This window comes from Eleutherodactylus coqui, chromosome 1 (assembly GCF_035609145.1).
Source record: "Eleutherodactylus coqui strain aEleCoq1 chromosome 1, aEleCoq1.hap1, whole genome shotgun sequence".
In the NCBI taxonomy this organism is placed as follows: Eukaryota; Metazoa; Chordata; class Amphibia; order Anura; family Eleutherodactylidae; genus Eleutherodactylus; species Eleutherodactylus coqui.
The window spans coordinates 287,356,380-287,380,234 of record NC_089837.1 but is presented as its reverse complement, the minus strand read 5'-3'; positions in this window follow the sequence as shown (position 1 = coordinate 287,380,234).

The following is a 23,855-nucleotide window of genomic DNA, read 5'->3' as shown; positions in this document are numbered from 1 at the left end:
AACCTTTGGAAAGTTCCCAGGGCCTGGGTGATGAGACTGGGGACTTCCGGCAACTGTCTCATGAGCTTTTTGTAGATGAGGATGATGAGACACAGTTGTCTGTCAGTGAGGTAGTAGTAAGGGCAGTAAGTCCGAGGGAGGAGCGCACAGAAGATTCGGAGGAAGATCACCTGGACGATGAGGTGACTGACCCCACCTGGTTTGCTAAGCCTGCCGAGGACAGGGCTTCAGAGGGGGAGGCAAGTGCAGCAGCAGGACGGGTTGGAAGAGGCAGTAGAGTGGCCAGGGGTAGAGGCAGGGCCAGAGCAAAGAATCCCCCAACTGTTTCCCAAAGCACCCCCTTGCGGCAAGCCTCCGTGCGGAGGGCTAGGTGTTCAAAGGTGTGGATGTTTTTTAGTTAAAGCGCGGATGACCGACGAACAATGGTGTGTAACCTGTGTCGAACCAAGATCAGCTGGGGAGCCACCACTACCAGCCTCACCACCACCAGCATGCACAGGCATATGATGGCCAAGCACCCCACAAGGTGGGACGAAGGCCATTCACCACTGCCTCTTCCCCTGTGCCCCAACCTGCCACACAGATCCAATCCCCCTCCCAGGACACAGGCACGAGCGCCTCCCAGCCTGCACCCACACCCTCACCTCCACCTTTCCTCCACTCCATCCAGCAATGTCTCTCAGTGCAATATTTAGCTGTCGCTAACACAAGGATTGGAGCAAAAGCGCAAATATGTCGCCACCCACAAGCTTTAAACGTGCACATTGCCAAATTAATCAGTCTGGAGATGCTGCCGTACGGGCTTGCGGACACGGAGGCTTTCAAAAACATGATGGCAGTGGTGGTCCTGCGCTACTCAGTCCTCAGTTGCCACTATTTCTCCCGGTGTGCCGTCTCAGCCCTACACCAGCGCGTCTCCCGCAACATCAATCGTGCCCTCACCAATGCAGTTACTGGGAAGGTCCACTTAACCACGGACACGTGGACAAGTACTGGCGGGCAGGGCCACTATATTTCCCTGACAGCACATTGGGTGAACTTGGTGGAGGCTGAGACCGAGTCAGAGCCTGGGACCGCACATGTCCTACCCACACCCAGAATTGCGGGTCCTTCCTTGGTTCTGGCATCTGCGGCGGTCTATGCCACCTCCTCCAAACCCTCCCCCTTCTTAACCTCTACCTTTCAATTAAGAGGTGTGAGCACGTCGCCAGCAGTCTGTAGCATGCGGCGCGGCAGCACAGCGGTGGGCAAGCATCAGCAAGCCGCGCTGAAACTAATCAGCTTAGGTGACAACAGGCACACGGCCCCCGAGCTGCTGCAGGGTCTGACAGAGCAGACCGACCTCTGGCTTTCGCCGCTGAGCCTTCAACCGAGCATGGTCGTGTGGGACAACGTCCGTAACCTGGTGGCGGCTCTGCAGCTCGGCAACCTCACACACGTGCCATACCTGGCCCACGTATTCAATTTGGTGGTTTAGCAGTTTCTGAAATACTACCCCCACTTGTCTGACCTGCTCCACCACGGACGCTGCCACCCTGATGACCCTGCAATGTCAGTTTCAGCTGCTAGAGCACCGACTGCTGTGCAACGTGCCCACACGCTGGAATTCTACACTGCACATGTTGGCCAGGCTGTACAAGCAACATAGAGCAATAGTGGAATACCAGCTGCAACATGGGCGGCGGAGTGGTAGTCAGCCTCCGCAATTCTTTACTGAGGAGTGGGCATGTATGGCAGATATCTGCCTCGGAAACTTTGAGGAGTCTACCCAGATGGTGAGCGGCAATGCGGCAATTATTAGCATTACCATCCCGCTGCTTTGCCTGCTGAGAAGTTCGCTGCTAAGCATAAAGGCTGAAGCTTTGTGGTTGAAACAGGGGACGGGGGATGACAGTATGTCGCTTGATAGCCAGACCACCCTCATGGCTATATCTCAGCACGTTTTGGAGGAGGAGGAAGAGGGGGAGGGGGAGGAGGAGGAGGAAGGGGAAGAGACAGCCGGCCACACTGCAGATGGTACCCATGCTGCTTGCCTCTCATCTGTTCAGCGTGTATGGGCTGAAAAAGAGGAGGAGGAGGATCCTAAAAGTCATCTTCCTAGTGAGGACAGCGATGTGTTGCATACTGGGACCTTGGCACACATGGCTGACTTTATGTTAGGCTGCCTTTCCTGTGCCCCTCGCGTTACACGCATTCTGGCCAACACGGATTACTGGGTGTACACCCTTCTCGACCCACGGTATAAGCAGAACCTTTCCACTCTCATTCCGGAAGAGGAAAGGGTACGAGAGTGATGCAATACCACAGGGCCCTGGTGGAAAAAGTGATGCTCTCCAAGGCCTTTGCCAGCTTTATGGCTTACCAGCAAGACTGTGTCGCCACTCCCCAGTCAAGGCTGAGTCGGAAGGAGCACTGTAAAAAGATGGTGAGGGAGTACGTAGCCGATTGTACCACCGTCCTCCGTGATGCCTCTGCTCCATACAACTATTGGGTGTCAAGGCTGAACACGTGGCACGAACTTGCGCTATACGCCCTGGAGGTACTGGCCCGCCCTTCCGCTAGCGTCTTGTCAGAGAGGGTGTTTAATGCAGCTGGGGGTATCATCACGGATAAGCGTACCCACCTGTCAACTGCTTACACTCATAAAGATGAACAAAGCCTGTATTTCCCCAGACTTCTCTTCTCCACCGGCAAAAAGAAGCGGAACTTAATGATTCTTTTCACTGCAACAGGAGAAAAATGCATCCTCTATCAGCACAAAAAAGGGGGAATTAGCATGTCAATCACTCTCGGATATTATTACTCCTCCTACTACTACTCCTTCTCCTAAAACAGCATGTCATCATGCTGAACTGGCCCAAAAGGCTCTGTTTAAAAGTTTTTTACAATTTTTCAAAGTTTCAAAAGTATTGATACTTTAACAGAAACCATTTTTTTTCACAGGGCTGCCTCCAGGCTCTGTTCCAAATTAAGCAACAGCGAGCTGTATCTTTAAAAAATATTTATGGGTTGAGCAATTTTTCAGGGGTGCACTTGTACTCTTGGTACACCTAACTAATTTTTCTGGCCTTCGCCTATACTCTTTTGGTAACCAAATTTTTTCAGGTGTTCGCCTATACTCTTGGTACACCAATGTTTCAGAGGTTCACCTACACTCTTGCTACAGAAATGTTACAGGGGTCTGCCTATACTTTTGCTACAGAAATGTTACTGGGGTCCGCCTATGCAGTTTCTACTGAATGGTTTGAGGGGTTTTCTTATACTTTTGCTACAGAAATGTTACTGGGGTCTCCCTATACTTTTGCTACAGAAATGTTACAGGGGTCCGCCTATACTCTTGCTACAGGGGTCTGCCTATTCTTTTGCTACAGAAATGTTACTGGGGTCCGCCTATGCAGTTTCTACTGAATGGTTTGAGGGGTTTTCTTATACTTTTGCTACAGAAATGTTACTGGGGTCTCCCTATACTTTTGCTACAGAAATGTTACAGGGGTCCGCCTATACTCTTGCTACAGGGGTCTGCCTATTCTTTTGCTACAGAAATGTTACTGGGGTCCGCCTATGCTCTTGCTACAGAAATGTTACTGGGGTCCGCCTATACTCTTGCTATAGAAATGTTACTGGGGTCCTCCTATACTCTTGCTACAGAAATGTTACTGGAGTCCGCCTATGCAGTTTCTACCGAATGGTTTGAGGGGTTTGCCTATACTTTTGCTACAGAAATGTTATTGGGGTCCGCCTATGCAGTTTCTACTGAATGGTTTGAGAGGTTCGCCTGTACTTTTGCTACAGAAGTGTTACTGGGGTGCGCCTGTACTCTTGCTACAGAAATGTTACTGGGGTCTCCCTATACTTTTGCTACAGAAATGTTACAGGGTTCCGCCTATACTCTTGCTATAGAAATGTTACTGGGGTCCGCCTATACTCTTGCTACAGAAATGTTACAGGGGTCTGCCTATACTTTTGCTACAGAAATGTTACTGGGGTCCGCCTATACTCTTGCTATAGAAATGTTACTGGGGTCTGCCTATACTCTTGCTACAGAAATGTTACTGGGGTCCGCCTATGCAGTTTCTACTGAATGGTTTGAGGGGTTCGCTTATACTTTTGCTACAGAAATGTTAATGGGGTCCACCTATACTCTTGCTACAGAAATGTTACTTGGGTCTCCCTACACTTTTGCTACAGAAATGTTACTGGGGTCCGCCTATACAGTTTCTACTGAATGGTTTGAGGGGTTCGCCTATATTTTTACTACAGAAATGTTACTGGGGTCTGCCTATGCTCTTGCTACAGAAATGTTACGGAGGTCTGCCTATACTCTTGCTACAGAAATGTTACAGGGGTCTGCCTATACTCTTGCTACAGAAATGTTACAGGGGTCTGCCTATACTCTTGCTACAGAAATGGTACTTGGGTCTTCCTATACTCTTGCTATAGAAATATTACTGGGGTCCAACTATACTCTTGCTACAAAAATGTTACAGGGGTCTGCCTATACTTTTGCTTCTGAAATGTTACTGGGGTCCGCCTATGCAGTTTCTAATAAATGTTTTGAGGGGTTCACCTATACTTTTGCTACAGAAGTGTTACTGGGGTCCACCTATACTCTTGCTATAGAAATATTACTGGGGTCCACCTATACTCTTGCTACAGAAATGTTACTGGGGTCTGCCTATGCTTTGGGTGCACAAAGACTTCCCATCGCTGTGTTTTACCCATCTGGCACAAATACACTGACTGACTTGGGCAGAAATGTGGAGCCAAGGCCGAGGTCCTTGGCGGGGTGAAACTCTGGCATGTTTGGGCACTTTGATTTCTTCCTGTGTAATACCATCTTTGCGCACCCACAGCTATCTGACACCTACACAGAATGAAGTGTGTGGGGACTCATGGATTTCCCATTGCTATTTAACTCATGGCACCTTGGGTCACACAAGGTGGAGGCTGGGACCAAGCCTGACCCAGGGCCCGCTCACGTACTTCCCACACAGAGTATTGCAGCATCGTGGAGATGTGTAGAAGGGCTGGCACCTGAGTCTCCTTTATGCCCAGGTTTGCGGCTCCTGACAATTTTGTGACGGAGGTGGCACGGGATTGGAATGATGATCGTACGTCAATTTATCATCAATTCTCAACAGCATTGTGGGCTATTGCCCACACTTTCAAAGAGGGTTGCTGCCTGGCCCTGCCAACCCCCTGCAGTGTGTGCCTCCGGCTCCTCCTCATCCAGTACGCACTTATAAATAGACATGAGGGTGGTGTGGCTATGAAGCCAGCGTGTGGCATGAGGGCAGCTGAACGCTGCGCAGGGAAACTTTTGTGTGTGCTGTGGACGCAGGGTCATGCGGGGGAGTTGGACTGCAATGCCAGCATGTAACCCAGGAGAAGAGGCAGCGGTGTCACCCGCAGACAGTGATTGTCCTTGGTTGCAGGTAGTGTGGTGCTTGGCTAAGATGTGCCTTGCTAATGAGGGTTTGTCCCAAGTAAATTGTTAGGGGGGTGACCGCCAGACTCTTGCCCCCATTTTGGCTTAATAGCGGGACCTGGGAGCCTCAGATGCAGCCATGCATGCTACCCCTGCCCTTCCCTATCAGTTTCTGATGTTTTCTAGTCTTTCACAAGTCATCACCTATGCAGAGCATCGGTCCCATACAAAAATGCTCGAGTCCCCCATTGACTTCAATGGGGTTCATTACTCGAAACAAGCTCTCGAGCATTACGAAAAGTTCGACTCGAGCAACGAGCACCCAAGCATTTTGCTGCTCGCTCATCTCTAATAATTTTGTATCGTCTGCAAATATTGATATTTTACTGTGCAGTCCCTCTATCAGGTCATTGATAAATATATTGAACAGAATGGGGCCTAATACTGAGCCCTGTGGCACCCCACTAACAATGGTGATCCAATCAGAGTGTGAACCACTTATTGCCACCCACTTTTTTCTGTCTCTTAGCCAGTTCTTTACCCAGATACACACGTTTTCGCCCAGACTGAGCTGTCCCATTTTATAAATCAACCTATAATGCAGCATGGTATCAAATGCTTTAGATAAACCCAGATGCAAGATTAATAGACTCTCCCAGGTCCAGCCTAGAACTTACTTCATTGTAGAAGCTGATCAAATTGCTTTGGCATGATCGACCCCTCATGAACCCATGCTGCTGAGGGTTTATACTGTTGTTTTCCTTGAGGTATTCTAAGATGGCATCTCTTAGAAACCCCTTAAATATTTTTCCAATTATTGAGTGAGACTTACCAGCCTGCAGTTACCAGGCTCTCTTTTAGACCCCTTTTTGTATATTGGAACCACACTGGCCATGCGCTAATCCAGTGGTGCAACCTCAGTCTCAATAGAGTCCTTAAATATAAGAAATAGCAAAAAGAAATGTTAGAATTAACAGTCTGCATCATGTGCAGATATTTTACACCTATGGTGTGTGAGTCCGTGGGTATAGTGTGATACCATGGACCTAGAAAAGTTTACTATGTAATATGCTGATGGAGGCATAATAATTCCGTTGGAGTTTGAGTGCCTTGCCTTTCCGAAAATGCTAACATTGTAAGTCTGACTTCCAGTTGAAAGTATTACCCAACATTCCAGTATCAGGCCCTCCCATGAAGCGGAAATAATATTCCAGTTTCAGTTCAGAAAAGTTTATTTTTATTCAAAAAATCTGGTGTCCGTCTGTCGGCTGCTGTGCCATCTTGAACCTGTTGTCACACCACCACCAGCATGTGTCATATCTTAATAGGCAGAAATACATAACAGCCTTTGGAGTCTTCATGAGGCCGCTAGAAGGAAGTATGTGGGAGAGCTGAGTGTTTTTGAGTGTGAGTGCTACAGAACGGAGTAAGAGAAACTGTGACACAGCCTTGGGAGAGAAACAACTATTCCGCAACCCTGTGAGCTGGCTAAAGTAGGTGCAGAGGACGATTCCTGTTGAAGCCTGTGTCTGCTGGAAGAAAGCAACAACCTGTATCTGAGGGTAGTGCTTGCTGTTTCCTATATTACTGCTGCATCTTGGAGAGGAAACTGTGGACATCCTACAGGTACGCCAGGAACATAGCCAGGGGGAAACGAACTCCACATCCAATCAGATACGTGACTGCCTATAACCCCTTAGAGACTTCTCCTTCCTGATATGGCACTGTACACAACTGGAAATGCATGAGAATGAGTCTTGTTAAAACAATGGGTGCACAACAAATGGGTGTGCACCCCCAGTCAAAGAACTGTTAAGGCAGCCCTGCCAGTTAAAAATATGCAAGCTTGAGCAAATACAAGCATCAAATAGAAAGGTGTGACCAGAATTTAGCCAGAGACTTAGAGAAGTATTGATTTAGAGATATTCCTCCACCAGTTGGGGACAAGCTAATGGACAATATTTGAGTTACTGTTAGATTGCATACAGAAAATTGCCACTGAACGTTAGAGTTGCGCCTACCTTTAGTTACAGTCAGGTAGGTTGTCCAACGTTTCTGTCAAAACTCCATATCACTTAGCTGAAGCTTCTATTGTGCCCTTATCTCCCAAGTTCAACTGTTGTAATAAAACTATATATTTTTGTAAGCCTGGTGCCTGTGTCATATACTGATTCCTGTGTCACCTGCCACCTACCGTGACAAAACGCAGGACTAATAGTACTTTGTGAATAATCCGTTGCAGCAATAATACCTTTGTGAACAATATTGATAACACTCGCCTAATAACAGTACCATCTCACAAAAACCAGGTTACAAAATGGGATATACAGTTTCATTTAGGGGGTTAACATTCCAATACAGTCTATTAGATAGAGATGAGCGAACGTACTCGTCCGAGCTTGATATTCGTGCGAATATTAGGGTGTTCGGGATGCTCGTTACTCGTAACGAGTACCACGCGGTGTTCCGGTTACTTTCAGTTTCCTCTCTGAGACGTTAGCGCGCTTTTCTGGCCAATTGAAAGACAGGGAAGGCATTACAACTTCCCCCTGTGACGTTCAAGCCCTATACCACCCCCCTGCTGTGAGTGGCTGGGGCGATCAGATGTCACCCGAGTATAAAAGTCGGCCCCTCCCGCGGCTCGCCACACATGCCTTGTGAGTTAGCTGAGGGACAGTGGTATCGTGCTGGAGCTGCTGTAGGGAGAGCGTTAGTAGTTAGTGTAGGCTTCAAGAACCCCAACGGTCCTTCTCCGGGCCACATCTAATAGTGTGCAGTACTGTGTTAGCACTGTATTTATTTTTTTTTTTCAAAATTGGATCTGCAGAGCATTGCGCCCTGCAATAGGGACAGAAGTGGTGGTTAGGCAGGGAGAGTGTTAGCAGTGAGTGTAGGCTTCAAGAACCCCAACGGTCCTTTCTAGGGCCACATCTATCCGTGTGCAGTACTGTCCAGGCTGCTGTTAGCAGTGTTGCATATTTTTTTTTTTTTCTCAAAACCGGCTGTGCAGACCATTGCACCCGGCATTAATACTACAGGGATAGAATTGTGTAGGCAGGGCCAGAAGACATACATTATTCATTGAATAGATGCAGTGTGGCTTGTCCTTTGAAAAACAAGGGAAAAAATTCTATTTCCCCTGCCTCTGACAGTCCTCAGGGCTCTGGGTACGTGTGTGCTGCGTGCAGAACGTTAAAAAAAATCAGACGCAGCCAGCTACGTTTTACTGCAGGCTTGCGCCAATTTTTTTCCTGCATGGGAAATCCCTGATCTGCTGGAGCCAATAACTTTGCATCACTGCAGTTCTCTGACACATTTGCAGGGCCACAACACAGTTATTAAACTTAGTAGTATTCATTGAATAGACGCAGTGTGGCTTGTCCTTTGAAAAACAAGGGAAAAAATTCTATTTCGCCTGCCTCTGACAGTCCTCAGGGCTCTGGGTATGTGTGTGCTGCGTGCAGAACGTTAAAAAAAATCAGACGCAGCCAGCTACGTTTTACTGCAGGCTTGCACCAATTTTTTTCCTGCATGGGAAATCCCTGATCTGCTGGAGCCAATAACTTTGCATCACTGCAGTTCTCTGACACATTTGCAGGGCCACAACACAGTTATTAAACTTAGTAGTATTCATTGAATAGACGCAGTGTGGCTTGTCCTTTGAAAAACAAGGGAAAAAATTCTATTTCGCCTGCCTCTGACAGTCCTCAGGGCTCTGGGTATGTGTGTGCTGCGTGCAGAACGTTAAAAAAAATCAGACGCAGCCAGCTACGTTTTACTGCAGGCTTGCACCAATTTTTTTCCTGCATGGGAAATCCCTGATCTGCTGGAGCCAATAACTTTGCATCACTGCAGTTCTCTGACACATTTGCAGGGCCACAACACAGTTATTAAACTTAGTAGTATTCATTGAATAGACGCAGTGTGGCTTGTCCTTTGAAAAACAAGGGAAAAAATTCTATTTCGCCTGCCTCTGACAGTCCTCAGGGCTCTGGGTACGTGTGTGCTGCGTGCAGAACGTTAAAAAAAATCAGACGCAGCCAGCTACGTTTTACTGCAGGCTTGCGCCAATTTTTTTCCTGCATGGGAAATCCCTGATCTGCTGGAGCCAATAACTTTGCATCACTGCAGTTCTCTGACACATTTGCAGGGCCACAACACAGTTATTAAACTTAGTAGTATTCATTGAATACACGCAGTGTGGCTTGTCCTTTGAAAAACAAGGGAAAAAATTCTATTTTGGCTGCAGGCTTGCGCCAATTTCTTTCCTAGCTTGGAAATCACTGGTAATACAGCATGCTGAGGGGTAGGGGTAGTCCGAGAGGACGTGGACGCGGCCGAGGACGCGGAGGGCCAAGTCAGGGTGTGGGCACAGGCCAAGCTCCTGATCCAGGTGTGTCGCAGCCGACTGCTGCGCGATTAGGAGAGAGGCACGTTTCTGGCGTCCCCACATTCATCGCCCAATTAATGGGTCCACGCGGGAGACCTTTATTAGAAAATGAGCAGTGTGAGCAGGTCCTGTCGTGGATGGCAGAAAGTGCTTCGAGCAAGCTATCATCCACCCAGAGTTCTGCGCCGTCCAGTGCTGCAAATCCGAATCCTCTGTCTGCTGCTCCTCCTTCCTCCCAGCCTCCTCACTCCACTACAATGACACATGCTCAGGAGCGGGCAGACTCCCAGGAACTGTTCTCGGGCCCCTGCTCAGATTGGGCAGCAGTGGTTCCTCTCCCACCAGATGAGTTTATCGTCACTGATGCACAACCATTGGAAAGTTCCCGGGGTCCGGGGGCTGAGGCTGGGGACTTCCGGCAACTGTCTCAAGACCTTTCAGTGGGTGAGGAGGATGATGACGATGAGACACAGTTGTCTTGCAGTGAGGTAGTAGTAAGGGCAGTAAGTCCGAGGGAGGAGCGCACAGAGGATTCGGAGGAAGAGCAGCAGGACGATGAGGTGACTGACCCCACCTGGTGTGCAACGCCTACACAGGACAGGTCTTCAGAGGGGGAGGCACGGGCAGCAGCAGGGCAGGTTGCAAGAGGCAGTGCGGTGTCCAGGGGTAGAGGCAGGGCCAGACCAAATAATCCACCAACTGTTTCCCAAAGCACACCCTCGCGCCATGCCACCCTGCAGAGGCCGAGGTGCTCTAAGGTCTGGCAGTTTTTCACCGAGATGCCTGACGACCGACGAACAGTGGTGTGCAACCTTTGTCGTGCCAAGATCAGCCGGGGAGCCACCACCAACAGCCTCACCACCACCAGCATGTGCAGACATATGATGGCCAAGCACCCCACAAGGTGGGACGAAGGCCGTTCACCGCCTCCGGTTTGCACCGCTGCCTCTCCCCCTGTGCCCCAACCTGCCACTGAGATCCAACCCCCCTCTCAGGACACAGGCACTACCGTCTCATGGCCTGCATCCACACCCTCACCTCCGCTGTCCTCGGCCCCATCCACCAATGTCTCGCACCGCACAGTCCAGCCGTCGCTAGCGCAAGTGTTGGAGCGCAAGCGCAAGTACGCCGCCACGCACCCGCACGCTCAATCGTTAACCGTCCACATAGCCAAATTTATCAGCCTTGAGATGCTGCCGTATAGGGTTGTGGAAACGGAGGCTTTCAAAGCTATGATGGCGGCGGCGGCCCCGCGCTACTCAGTTCCCAGTCGCCACTACTTTTCCCGATGTGCCGTCCCAGCCCTGCACGACCACGTCTCCCGCAACATTGTACGCGCCCTCACCAATGCGGTTAGTGGCAAGGTCCACTTAACTACGGACACGTGGACAAGCACAGGCGGGCAGGGCCACTACATCTCCCTTATGGCACATTGGGTGAATTTAGTGGAGGCTGGGACAGAGTCAGAGCCTGGGACCGCTCACGTCCTACCCACCCCCAGAATTGCGGGCCCCAGCTCGGTGGTGGTATGTTCGGCGGTGTATGCTTCTTCCACTAAAGCACCCTCCTCCTCCTCCTCCTCAACCTCGGTCTCGCAATCTAGATGTGTCAGCAGCAGCAGGACGTCGCCAGCAGTCGGTGTCGCGCGGCGTGGCAGCACAGCGCTGGGCAAGCGTCAGCAGGCCGTGCTGAAACTACTCAGCTTAGGAGATAGGAGGCACACGGCCCACGAACTGCTGCAGGGTCTGACAGAGCAGACCGACCGTTGGCTTGCGCCGCTGAGCCTCCAACCGGGCATGGTCGTGTGTGACAACGGCCGTAACCTGGTGGCGGCTCTGCAGCTCGGCAGCCTCACGCACGTGCCATGCCTGGCCCACGTCTTTAATTTGGTGGTTCAGCGCTTTCTGAAAAGCTACCCACGCTTGTCAGACCTGCTTGTAAAGGTGCGCCGCCTCTGCGCACATTTCCGCAAGTCCCACACGGACGCTGCCACCCTGCGCACCCTGCAACATCGGTTTAATCTGCCAGTGCACCGACTGCTGTGCGACGTGCCCACACGGTGGAACTCTACGCTCCACATGTTGGCTAGGCTCTATGAGCAGCGTAGAGCTATAGTGGAATACCAACTCGAACATGGGCGGCGCAGTGGGAGTCAGCCTCCTCAATTCTTTTCAGAAGAGTGGGCCTGGTTGGCAGACATCTGCCAGGTCCTTCGAAACTTTGAGCAGTCTACCCAGGTGGTGAGCGGCGATGCTGCAATCATTAGCGTCACCATTCCTCTGCTATGCATCTTGAGAAGTTCCCTGCAAACCATAAAGGCAGCCGCTTTGCGCTCGGAAACAGAGTCGGGGGAAGACAGTATGTCGCTGGATAGTCAGAGCACCCTCCTGTCTATATCTCAGCGCGTTCAGGAGGAGGAGCATGAGGAGGATGAGGAGGAGGGGGAAGAGACAGCTTGGCCCACTGCTGACGGTACCCATGCTGCTTGCCTGTCATCATTTCAGCGTGTATGGCCTGAGGAGGAGGAGGAGGATCCTGAAAGTGATCTTCCTAGTGCGGACAGCCATGTGTTGCGTACAGGTACCCTGGCACACATGGCTGACTTCATGTTAGGATGCCTTTCTCGTGACCCTCGCGTTACACGCATTCTGGCCACTACGGATTACTGGGTGTACACACTGCTCGACCCACGCTATAAGGAGAACCTTCCCACTCTCATTCCCGAAGAGGAAAGGGGTTTGAGAGTGTTGCTATACCACAGGACCCTGGCGGACAAGCTGATGGTAAAATTCCCATCCGACAGCGCTAGTGGCAGAAGGCGCAGTTCCGAGGGCCAGGTAGCAGGGGAGGTGCGGAGATCGAGCAGCATGTACAGCCCAGGCAGTGCAACAGTCTTTAAGGGCCTGGACAGCTTTATGGCTCCCCACCAAGACTGTGTCACCGCTCCCCAGTCAAGGCTGAGTCGACGGGAGCACTGTAAAAGGATGGTGAGGGAGTACGTAGCCGATCGCACAACCGTCCTCCGTGACGCCTCTGCCACCTACAACTACTGGGTGTCGAAGCTGGACACGTGGCCTGAACTAGCGCTGTATGCCCTGGAGGTGCTTGCTTGTCCTGCGGCTAGCGTCTTGTCGGAAAGGGTGTTTAGTGCGGCTGGGGGAATCATCACAGATAAGCGTACCCGCCTGTCAACCGACAGTGCTGACAGGCTAACACTCATCAAGATGAACAAAGCCTGGATTTCCCCAGACTTCTCTTCTCCACCAGCGGACAGCAGCGATACGTAAGCAATACGTAGGCTGCACCCGCGGATGGAAGCTACGTTCTCTCTCACCATCCAAAACGGGGACATTTCTGCTTCATCAATCTCTGTCTAATATTCCTCCTCCTCCTCCTGCTCCTCCTCCTGAAACCTCACGTAATCACGCTGAACGGGCAATTTTTCTTAGGGCCACAAGGCTCACTCATCTAATTTTTCTAAACAATTTTTATGTTTCAATGCTCTTAAAAGCGTTGAAACTTTAACTTGAACCAATTTTTAGTTAAACTGGGCTGCCTCCAGGCCTAGTTACCACTTAAGCCACATTAACCAAAGCGATTAATGGGTTTCACCTGCCATCTTGGTTGGGCATGGCCAATTTTTACTGAGGTACATTAGTACTGTTGGTACACCAATGTTTTGGGGCCCTCACCTACAGTGTAATCATAGCAATTTGTATGTTCTTCGCCTGCACTCATGGTACAGAAGTGTGTGTGGGGTTGGCCTACACTTTAGCTACATAAATGTAACTTGGGCCTTGGCTATACTGCAGCTACTGAAATGGAACTAAGATTGCGCTCCCACTATACTGCTGCTTCGGAATTGTTCCTGGGGCCTGTGTAGGCTGCTACTATTACTGAAATGGAACGAAGACTGCGCTCCCACTATACTGCTGCTTCGGAATTGTTACTGGGGCCTGTGTAGGCTGCTACTATTACTGAAATGGAACTAAGACTGTGCTCCCCCTATAATGCTGCTAGTGATATGTTAGTGGGGCCTGTCGCTAATGCTACGGCTGAAATGTTACTAATTCTGGGCTCTGCCTATACCGCTGCTAATGGTATGTCTCTGGGGTGTGGAAACAGAGGCTTCCCAAAGACATGATGGCGGCGAGGCCATTTCCCACCAACGCTGTTACTGTTAAGGTGCATATAACCACGGACACGTGGAGAGGACACGTAGTGCCTCAAAAACATCCCCCGCCACGGCCCACTTAATCCTGGCCACATTCCGAAAACCAACAAAATAAAACCGTGCTACTAGGTCCACAGTCACCACCACATTACCACCAACGTGGTTACTGTTAAGGTACATATTACCAGTCTGACTGGGGCATGCAGTGTGGGCCGAAGCCCACCTGCATTAAGCACGACATTACTACCTCAGCTGTGTTGGGCAATGCAATGGGATATTTTTGTGTATCGCCGGTGGGTTCCAGGGAGCCACCCATGCTGTAGGTGCACACGGAGTTTAACCTACATGTGTCCACTTGTAAAGAACCCCAGTCTGACTGGGGCATGCAGTGTGGGCCGAAGCCCACCTGCATTAAGCACGACATTACTACCTCAGCTGTGTTGGGCAATGCAATGGGATATTTCTATGTACCGCCGGTGGCTTCCTGGCACCCACCCATGCTGTGGGTCCACAGGGAATTATAAATGCATCTGTTTCCACTTGTAAAGAACCCCAGTCTGACTGGGGCATGCAGTGTGGGCCGAAGCCCACCTGCATTAAGCACGACATTACTACCTCAGCTGTGTTGGGCAATGCAATGGGATATTTTTGTGTACCGCCGGTGGGTTCCAGGGAGCCACCCATGCTGTCGGTCCACAGGGACTTCACAATAGGGAGTTGTACCTGCCTGTGTCTATGAATTAAAAAGCCCGGTCTGACTGGGGCATGCAGAGACACCTTGACAGAATGAATAGTGTGTGGCACATAGGTTCCCCATTGCTATGCCCACGTGTGCAGCTCCTGATGGCGGTGGCACAGGATTCTATTTCTCATTGCTTCTGTACAGCATTGTGGGCTATCGCCCCGCCCCTTTTAAAGAGGGTCTCTGCCTAGCCGTGCCAACCCTCTGCAGTGTGTGCCTGCGGTTCCTCCTCATGGCAGACGCACTTCTAAATAGACATGAGGGTGGTGTGGCATGAGGGCAGCTGAAGGCTGCGCAGGGACACTTTGGTGTGCGCTGTGGGGGGGAGGGGGGGCGGTTGGGCAGCATGTAACCCAGGAGAAGTGGCAGTGGAGTGTCATGCAGGCAGTGATTGTGCTTTGTTGGAGGTAGTGTGGTGCTTAGCAAAGGTATGCCATGCTAATGAGGGCTTTTCAGAAGTAAAAGTTGTTGGGAGGGGGGGGGGGGCCCACTCTTGCCGCTATTGTGGCTTAATAGTGGGACCTGGGAACTTGAGATGCAGCCCAACATGTAGCCCCTCGCCTGCCCTATCCGTTGCTGTGTCGTTCCCATCACTTTCTTGAATTGCCCAGATTTTCACACAAGGAAACCTTAGCGAGCATCGGCGAAATACAAAAATGCTCGGGTCGCCCATTGACTTCAATGGGGTTCATTACTCGAAACGAACCCTCGAGCATCGCGAAAAGTTCGTCCCGAGTAACGAGCACCCGAGCATTTTGGTGCTCGCTCATCTCTACTATTAGAGCATCTGATTAGACTATACACTTGTAATGTCTGTTTAAGACTTGCTTGATATCCCAGACAACATTTGACTCTCCCCTTGCCAACAAATAACTTAGTACTTGTACAAACGCTCGTGTGACGCCACCCATAGAGCTTAAACAGATGAGCATGTACGCCCCGATTTTGATTTAAATCAGTTCAATCTTGTGTGTGTGTTGGCACAGCAAAAAGCCCCATAGAGGTCTATGGGAGGTGTGCAAACACGCACTTCTGCCCACGTGGGTATGCGCTAAACACAGTGTATACCTGCGATCACCTGCACAGTGTCAGGCTAATTAGCCTTTTAAATCAGGACGGTGGGCTTCTCCCACTTGTGTGAACGAGCGTTTTGTAGAAAAGAGCATATTGCATATGACACTCATCTGTTTAAGTCCTTAATGCTTCGGCAGACGAACGTGTTTGCAGAACATTTTTTGGGTATGAGAATCATGCCCGCAAAATATGACGAAGGGTAGCCATTGATTTCAACGGTTTTGTTTTTTTGTTCTCACGAGCATGTTTCTTGCGTGATGTTCCTACATGCTTTGTCTTTCTCTTTTTTTTCTTTTTGCGCACGCAATAGCACGGAGTTTGAACTGTTGAAAGAAATAGAAGATTTTAGGCTTGTTCATGCACAAATACGCTCCGTAGCGGCTTACATATTTGCGCATGTGCTTGTCTGTCGAAGCCCTAAGGCCTCATGTCCACGGGGAAATAATATTTAGCAAATCTGCACGTGGAAAAACATGCAACTCTGCACCCCATAGGAAGGCATTGACCATTCGCAGTTAATTAAATAGCTGTGGATGGTATTTTAAGTGATTTGTGGATTTCACTCGCAGAAAAAAAGCACAACATGCTCCATTTTAATGCGGATCACGCCTGCGGGAACTCATATCTCAATTGATCTCCCGCATGAAAAGAAAAGAAAATTATAGTGCATCCGCAGCAGAAATCCGCGTGGGCCTGACTTTTCCCAGGGACATCAGGCCTTACTAAAACTGTGCGGGTGTCCCGCACACGTGATCCACGTCCAGAGGGAATCATTGGACACCCGCAGGTAATTAAATACCTGCGGATGTCATTTTTCCCTGCCGCGCGGATCGCACGTGCGGGAAATCACCCGCAGCACGCTCCATTTTCTGCGGGTCTCCAGCACAGACGGATCCCGCAGCTTCTATTGAAGCCTATGGGAGCCGTCCGTTTCCGCGGCACACCTGCGGCTGTATTTCTGCTGTGCCGTGGGACCGCGAGAAAGCAGTGGTTCAAAAAAAAAAAAGTGTGCACGGCGCTGCTGGCGTGCCGAGCACATCTTCCGGACAGAAAAAAAGAAGATCTGGCCGCGACGGACGGGAACCTGCAGCGTCCAGACAGGTAAGTATTATCTATTTTCAAGCCACATGTCTGCGGGAAAGGAGGGACCAGCTGCGGAATTCTGCATGGAGAATCCACGCGGGCCCAAATTTCCCAGGGCACATGAGGCCTTAGGCTGGATTCACACGAATGTGTATCGGCTAGGTTTTCACGCCGAGCCGATATATGTCGTTCTCATCTGCAGGGGGGGGGGAGGATGGAAAAGCCAGGAGCAGGAACTGAGCTCCCGCCCCCTCTCTGCCTCTTCTCTGCCCCTCTGCACTATTTGCAATGGGGAGAGGCGGGATGGAGGTGGGGCTAATTTTCGGCACTTAGCCCCACCCCCGTTCTGCCTCCTTTCATTGCAAATAGTGCAGAGGGGTGGAGAGGAGGCAGAGAGGGGGCGGGAGCTCAGTTCCTGCTCCTGGCTCTTCCATCCTCCCCCCCTGCAGATGAGGACGACGTATATCGGTTCGGCATGAAAACCGAGCCGATATACGTTCGTGTGAATCCAGCCTTAGTGTCAGTTCCTCCCCAGGTAAGTGAAGCACATATGCATAGTTGTCCACATGATGTGAAAGAAAATGTGATTTTTTTTAGACCAGGGCACCTACTTCCAGTGTTCCATGGTCCTGTTTTTATGCTTACATGCCCATTGTAGGCATTTTCAGTGTTGGACATGAGTCAGCATGGGCAGTCCATATAGCTCTATGTGCAGCAAGTGCACTCTGTGTACACTGTGTGTTCTGACAAGTTTCTTTCGTAGCCGACAATAATTTTTTCAATGTTTTGTGCTATGGTAGCTTTTCTGTAGGTTCAAACTACTGTAGATAGGCTAGCTTTTGCTGCCCTCACACATTATTGAACGTTGAGCACTTGTGACCCTGTTGCCAATTCTCTGGTTATTTTTTCTTGGACAACTTTTGGTGGATACTAACCAGGGCATACCAGTAACACCCTAAGGGTGCGGGCAGACGAGCGTAGGCGTATTTACGTTCGCACGAGCGCAACGTATAATCGCCCGAGCGATCGTTTTTCACCGATCACGACCAGAGCTAGAAAGCGTATTTTCGTTTGTTCCTACTTTGCAAACGGTCTTTTCGGCGATCGAATATGCGTTGGCGCGTATTTCGGTCGCATATGTTCCGGTTTCTTTCGAATTGCCGTTTTTACGCGCCGTAAAATCGCCCATGTGAACGAATACATTCGAAACCATTGCCTCAGATGGTCACGTATATACATTTGGTCGCAAAAACGCGCCGTTTATGCGCTCGTCTGCCCGCACCCTAAATTAGTAATTGTGAGGTTGCACTACTATTAAACAAGGTTTGGCTTGCAGTTGACATTCTAATTAATTCCACAGGAGTTTGATTGAGTTAAGGTTCAGGCTCTTTTCAGGCTACTCAAGTTCCTCCACATCAAACTCTTCATGCTAGGTCTCTATGTACCTTAGCTTTGTATATATGGACACAGTCATGCTGCAAGAGGAAAATATCTTTAACAAACTGTTGCCACAAAACTGCAAGTATACAATAGTTTAAAATGGTTTGTATATCTGTAGCATATCTCCTTCATTGAAAATAAGGGACCTATACCAATCCATTGAACCAATGCCAATAAGGGACCTATACCAAGCCCTTATCCATCCTCAAGCATATATTACAGTAGACACTATACAGTAGACCCTTATCCATCCTCAAGCATATATTACAGTAGACACTACACAGGTAACATTCTCCGGATATCCACCAAACCCAAAATCATCTATAAAATTGTTAGAAATGTAATTCATCACTATAGTAAAGACATTTCTACTGCTCAGGAGTTCAGAAGCAGCATGCTTTACACTACTGACGCTAATGCTTGGCATTGTGCATAGTAATCATACGCTTGTGTGCAGCTGCTCAACCATGGATAGTCATTTCATTAAGCACCCAACGCACAGTTTGGAACTGTAATGAGTGATTCTCCTTCATTACAGTGTTGGCTCTGCTGAGCTTATAATTGTAACATAAGACTTTTAGCATTGCAGCGCATGGCAGTTTTGCTTTGAGAGTTTGAGTGGTCTTCTTTTTATGGCTAAGAAGTTATCACTCTTAGATGCTTGCACTTCACAATAATAACAAAGTTGACTGTGGCACAATAATTATGACATTCATCAGTTCTTTAGCACAATACATATTGTTAGATCACGATGTATAGGTACTAGTGTACCACTAAGGGGTCACAATTGTGACCCAGTGCCATAGTTAGGGGGCTCAAGGGCTCCTTCCTATATACTGATGTGCATTGCAGCAAATATTGTTTCACCTTCACAGACCTAAACTAGTGGTTGAGTCTCAGAGACAGGAAGGACCGTAGCAGCTGGCAACCAATGCAATGCTAAAGACTTCCCCGACGCGCTGTCCTCCTACCACTGACAGACTGCAGTAGTAATTTGCCACAACTGCAGTCTATGAGTGCACTGCTGGCCACGTGATTGATCTGGAAGGCGGTATCTGTTTGTGGAGGAGAGGAGGGGACGCTGACATGTGCAGTGGTTCGCACGAGGCGATATGGAGCATGCTGGTGTAACCTAGGTACATTCTTTGTATAATCATTTATGTATATCTGGTATAACTTATACCAGCTGTACATATATAATTATATGCAGGAGATACTCAGCTCTGTATCACTATATAAAGGGAGATGTATGTATGTAAATATATATATATATATATATATATATATATATATATATATACTGATATACCTGGCTTCGACCAAGTTAATTTGGTAGAGGTGTTTACCTGTTATTCGCACAGAAAATTTTATGAAGTCGTAGTTACGTCAGAGAAACCAAGGTATAAAATATGTACACAAATAGAGGAGCGTTAGATTCTCCTCAGACTGCATGTACTGATGTCCCTCTACAGCATGTGCCACCCCTCCCACTCTCCTCACTTTTTACCCTTAAAGGTAATGCCCCTTATTATTCAAATTTACTCTCAGACTGGAGGCTGCAGCCCCTTATTAGCCTTAAAGGCATGCTCCATCCCAGCCTTTCAGTATATGCACACAGTGGTAAGTTATATTTTCCTCAGTATATACACATAGAGGTGAGGTAGATTCTCCTCAGTATACACACAGGGATGAGGTAGATTCTCCTCAGTATATACACATAGAGGTCAGTTAGATTCTTCTCAGTATATACACATAGAGGTCATTTAGATTCTCCTCACAATATACACACAGAGGTCAGTTAGATTCTCCTCAGTATATACACATATAGGTAATTTAGATTCTCGTTAATATATACACACAGAGGTCAGTTAGAATCTCCTCAATATATACACATAAAGGTGAGGTAGATTCTCTTCAGTATATACACACAGAGGTCAGTTATGTTATCGTCAGTATATACACATAGAGGTAAGGTAGATTCTCTTCAGTATATACACATAGACGTGAGATAGATTCTCTTCAGTATATACACACAGAGGTCAGTTATATTTTCCTCAGTATATACACAGAGGTGAGGTATATTCTCCTCAGTATATACATAGAAGTGAGGTATATTCTCCTCAGTATATACACATATAGGAGTGTTAGATTCCCTTCTGTACATACACATAGATGTGAGGTAGATTCTCCTCAGTATATTCCCCTAGAGCTAAGGTAGATTCTCTTCAGTATATACACATACAGGTGAGGTAGATTCTCCTCAGTATACTGAGGCAGACCCCATTGACTTTAATGGGGTCTGTCTGCTTTCTTCCCTCAATAGGGGTCACTATTACTACTGGGGCCAATATAGGGAATGATATTACTACTGGGGTCAATATAGGGGACGCTTTTACTACCAGGGCCAATATAGGGGATGCCATTACTACTGGGAACACCAATATAGGGGGTCACTATTACTACATGGGGTGACATTGCTGTGGAATTTACAGTTGCTGTGAAAATCTCATCCACACACTGTGAAAAAAATCTGCACAAAATACATGCAGATATTGACATGTGGTGCAGGATTTAATTCTAAATATAATAATTTTAAATATAATGTATATCAATAGCCCACCCAGTGCTCCAGCGTTCTTCCCTGTTGTTTTGCTTTTTTTTCTTAATGGCCCTGTCCTTTTTATAACGATGGAGGTAAAAATCATACGTTGTGATAAGCAATGAACCTACCCCCCCCCCCCCCCCCCAAACAACCACACCCTCCGTGGGGCTCCACAAGAAACTTTTGCTTCAAAAAGAGCTCTATGGCTGAACATGTTTGGGAACCACTTATTTAGAGGTTTACTAGAACTGATCTGCTATATTTAAGCCTGATGTGCTATAAAGGTTGTCTTATAGATATGTTGCCTTCAGTCTCCAAGTTGATATTTTGCAACTGGGCCCATGAGTCTCTAGCTACAACAGCCAGGATAATGTCTGGACCCCTCCTGACATATTCTAACCGCACTGATATTCAGTCCCCCTTTGCCTATGAAGAGTCATCTGTAAATAGTGTATACTACTCACTACCCAGCCTGCCAAGCTGCTCAGTTAGGCTCCTCCAGAATCAGGTAGTCACTCACATAATAGCCCCATTGACTGTTCTCTTCTCATCAGAGTCCCGAGGGCCACCTGCTCAGGAGGTAGAGCATCTTTATTTATATAACGTAAGTCACAGCCACATTCAGTCTCTACTTCTGAACAATGGAAAAGCTGGGTTATAGCTGAGCACACCTCTGCAGCCCTGTTTCCCAGGGTCCCAGTGTTCAGCAGCGGATACTGAGAGGCCATGATTTACATTATAAGTACAAGTAACAACATAAAGTACATCAATGGCGGGGGACTGACCTGCTATAACTTAGCTTTTTCACTACATGCATCAGTGCAATCTCAGTGCATAGTGGCAAAGCTGGTTTACAGTGGGAAAGCTGGCTTAATTTTGTTCACATCTGCATTGGATCATGCAGTTTTTCTGTTCTGTCATAGGAACAAAAAACTCTAGGCATGGATTTCCCACTAGACAGGCACATATGGCACCTGACAGTTCCTGCAGCGTCTGAGCAAAATGCACCAAAGTGGGGGAGACCACGGGGATTGCAAGATGGATGTCACGAGAAGCTCTGCAATCTCTCCCGACAATGGTGGCAAAGGTGCCCTACTCAGTCACCGCAAAGTGGCACGAAAGATATATAGATCTACTCTTATGATGAACGGTGGTTTGTCACGTGACACCAGCACTTCATCCAGGACTTCAAGGGTAAATGGCAGAAATAATTTGACACAAGCTCTGGTAGCTTTTGATTTAGTAAGCTGGAAGTGCACAGTTTTACTTAAGCTTGAATTTGCAGTACAACAAAAAGAACGTCTGTCTTTTGGAAGCTTGGCAGAGCAAATAGTTATGCAGTAGTACAACACTTTGCAATACAGTTGAATTTAGATGAAACAGTTTTCTCTTCAATGCTCTCTCTATTTGTATCTAGAGGTTACACAGTAGAAATTCCCACAGGCCTAGTTATCTTTTGAGCTTACTGGAAGTTGATTTGGCAGTTACTAGAGCTGAGATTAAGATGGGCCTCTTAACTATCCCTGGCTTTGACTTCACAGGATTTTGTAGCTCATTGTTTTAGTAGAACGGGTCCCAGCTTCTCTCCTCCTCACTGCTAGCAGACTAGGGAGCTGGTGAATCCTGACTTCCGTGTAGAATAGCGTATTGTAGCTGCTCACCTTGCAGACCTCCTCCTGCACAACCTCCTCCGACAACTCTCTACGCAGACTGAGTATTGACTGTCTTGTTCCCGCACTTTCTCTACTCCTCTTGTCTTGTTCCCACACTTTCTCTACTCCTCCCCCTCAGCATACTGGCTCATACTGGAGTTTCCTGCTCTGAACTCTCACCATCCCCCTCTACCAATCAGTGAGGGTATGACCTACAGCCAATAAGCAGCCAGCTGTTGTCAAGCTTTAGGCTTGAGAAGGGAGAGGAAACAGGGTTTCTCCAATGTATGGCACTTTCTATGTCTTCAGGAAGCACATAGAAAAGTGTGACAGGACTATAAATATGTGGCTATTCTGGAGGACCTTCTGGGCCACTACATTCCCATTGACTATAATGGGGTCTGCTGCGTTTTCATCATGTTGTCTGGCATTTTACTAGACAAAATAGCACAGCGTGCTGTGCCTGGGATTTTGTGCCGGATCTGCAACAGGGGTTTCAAATGGAGCCTCTATCAGCTATGTGAACAGAGCTTTACTGCTCAATGACAATGCAATTGGCTATTTCAGATCCTCTTGACATGAAAATATTCAGTCTCTTGTTAAACCCAACAACATCTGTAGAACAAGCATCCAGCTCCAAGGAATGAGGTAAAATAAAAAAAACCTTCAAACTGCATAGGCTCCATTAAAATGTCACAGGTTCAGCCCAAGCGACACACCAGCATGTTTCGAGTGCACCCAGTACTGTTACTCATGGCATCATGGCATAATGTCCCAAAATACTTTCTCTTAGGAAAGTAATCAGTGATATTATGCTAGGAGTAAGAACAGTGGGTGCATTCGAAATGCATTGGAATGTTGCTTGGGCTGAACCATTTTAATGCAACCTATGAAGTTTGAATAAAGGCTTTTTTTTTACATCGGAGCTTAGTTCTGCAGTTCATCACTGAACTGCCCCAGATTTCCCATAGAGACCATTCCCACCCAAATTCCTTCCTTTAAGACTCTTTAACTTTTCTTTACTTATAACATTTAAGATGGGTGGAGACTTCTTTATCAAGACTGACATAATTAAAAAGATCTGGTCATAACTTTCCACCTCCCTAAAATAAAAACCCTGCATCCACCCTTGAATCGGGGGTGGTCTTTTGGTTATACATAAACCATTAGTTTAATAATGGCTTACCATTATATATTTATAAGAAAAGGTTTAGAATGAAAAGTTTTCAGGAAAAAAAGATACAGTATTGTGGAAAGGTTTTAGATGGGT